We start from the raw sequence: 2483 nt of genomic DNA, 5'->3' as shown, positions 1-2483 counted from the left end.
TTTTTATAACCTTCTAAAAGAAGCCATACTTAACATAGTAACTAGGAAAAAAATTTATCCCTATAAAGATCAAAAGCCCAGAACTACTCAGAATGTGTATTTTCCTAAACAGCTTATTTATGTTAATACTTATAAAAGTGACACCAGAAAAGAATCTGTATTCTGAATGCAGTGACCAGAACAGAATGTCTATAGCTGATACACCAAAACTTAATCACTTGCTATTGAAAAGGACTTCCAAACCAGAGGCTGACAGATCAGCAGCTGGAGCTGTCTGTCTCTTTAATTTTCTCAACACTGTCTTGTGTTCTGGTTCAACTTCACCTTTCTCCTCCTTGCATTGAGTTGGATCCTTTTCAGTGACCTGGTCTTTGGTTTGGGGTTCATGTGTGGAAACAGGATCTAAAACTACAACTGGTTGTTCAGCTCGTTTTTCACTGCCAACAGATTTTCTCCCGCATCCAATGCTATTGGGAGGCCGAAATGTAATCTTGGAACTTGTGCCTCCTTCCAATTTACAGGACCCTTCACCTGGCTCAGGTGTTGGGGGGGGGAGGAGATGGGCTGTTGAATTCTGTCTCCAGAGTTTTCTTGTTCAAGGCTGTTTTTGTTACACTGGATACAGAACCCAACACTGGCATGGATTTGGACTCTGGGGTGGCTAATATCCCGGTTGGACTACTGCTATCTGCTTCTGCTGTCAACTTTCTGCACCGCAAAATCCTTTCTAACTCAGTTTCACTGTTTTCAGGGTCAAGAGATTTTAAGCTTCTTGAACTAGTGGATTTGTTACGTGTCCCCAGTATTCCTTTTAGTTCATTCACTGTACTTTCACAGCCTTTTGAAAATTCTGGCGTTGGTCAGGCTGTCTGATTAACTGGTCTAAGATGAACTCCCTTTTTAATTCTATCCATCGTCTCTTCAACTGCTTGCCTCTTGAGATCCGTGACTTCCTCAGTTGTTTCTGGTTGAGCTGCTTTTTCTTTCTTAGCACCACTGCCACTGGGGTGGGATCGTTTCCAGATCATGGACATGAGGGATCGGATAGGACTGGGAGGTGGAGGGGGCAGCGGTGGCGGCGGAGGGGGAGGAGGCAGTGGAGGTACTGAATTCTCGGATTGGTTCACTCGTTTCTGGAGCTCATCGACTGAGTGCTTTAAATTTCTGGACTTCTCTTCAGAATTCTGGTATTTCAATTCCAATTCCTTTTTGTCTGCTTCTAGAAGTTCCAGCTGCTGTTTGAGGTTGTGTATCTCTTTATGGAGTGTTTCATTTTCTAGTTGCTCATTCAATTCTTTGACCTTTTGCTGATGCTGAATTCTCTCTTCTTCAAGGAGCTGGGTAAGTTTTGCATTTTCATTTAAAGCTTTCAAAAGCTGCTGGTCAGGGACAGAGCTCAGAAGGTGACTTTGTCTCTTTAGCTTGTTTTGTTCACTGAACATCTCTTGTGCAAACGACTCTGCTTTCTTTCGGAGGTCCTTCTCCAGCTGCAGGTTTTCTTGCGTCTCCTCCCACTCTTCTACAGCTAATATGAACACTCGATTGCATTTTTCTAAGACTTTTCTCTGTTCAAGAACTTCTGAATTTAAAACAGCATTTTCTTGTTTAACTTTATTTACTTCTTCAATTACTTCTACAAGTTTGCTCTTGAGATTTTCCAGTTCAATAGCTAATGTCTTCTTTTCCTCCTGAATGGATGCAATTTGATCTCGAAGTTCTTTGATTCGATTCTGACACTGTACGGAGACACAAGACTCGGTGGCACCTTCTGTGTCTGTAGTTGAATCGTCCTCATCAATGTTTATCTCCTCAGTTATTACATCTGGTCCCAACTTGGCCATCTATAACATGCTGATTCTTTTCAGTGTTTTATTTTCTTTATTTAGCTTTGTTGCCAAAGCTTCAGCACTTTCTCGACAAGTCTTCTCTATTTCAAGATGGTTCTGAATGCAATTAACTTCCTCTATAACCAAGTGAGAAATTTTCTGAAATTCCTCCAGTTTTTTAATAGCTTCATCTCATTCCTGCCTAATTTTGTCACACTTCTCCTTTGTTTTCTGGTTCTCTGCTCTAAGGTCTTCATATTCGCCAATTGCTTGCTCCTTCAAACTGGTGATGAGCAGCAGCTGCTTCTCCTCGTCCGAGCTGTTCATTTTGGCGGGTGGGGCCGGTAATAAAAGGAAAGGAGGGCGCGGTGAGGGGTACACGCGGGGAGGAGGAAGAAAAAAGCAAGATGCTGGTGGCGTGCTGCTCCACTACCCGGAAGTTTCAACATTTTTAATCCTTTTGCCACTGTGGAAGTTGGGTTTTGTTCAAATTTCTGAGTGAGTTTACTTTGGTGGTAGAGCATTGTGCTGGTCATTGTGGAGGATGCATCTGAGAATATCCTGGAGAGCTGGTTTAGTTATGGCAAATTTCTTCAACATGTGCATGGCATTAAAGTATTTGATTTCTCCATCACAAATGAAATTCTGTTTAACAGG

At 42.1% G+C, this 2483-nt stretch overlaps 1 pseudogene; it reads right to left on the bottom strand.

Annotated features, from left to right (window-relative positions):
* Positions 1-257: 257 nt before the first annotated feature.
* On the bottom strand, positions 258-2262 carry LOC128574728 (shootin-1-like; annotated as a pseudogene).
* Between the last annotated feature and the right edge of the window lie 221 nt (positions 2263-2483).

Source organism: Nycticebus coucang, chromosome 2 (assembly GCF_027406575.1).
Source record: "Nycticebus coucang isolate mNycCou1 chromosome 2, mNycCou1.pri, whole genome shotgun sequence".
In the NCBI taxonomy this organism is placed as follows: Eukaryota; Metazoa; Chordata; class Mammalia; order Primates; family Lorisidae; genus Nycticebus; species Nycticebus coucang.
Note: the sequence above shows the minus strand (reverse complement) of the source record. Positions and strands in the feature narration are given on the sequence as shown.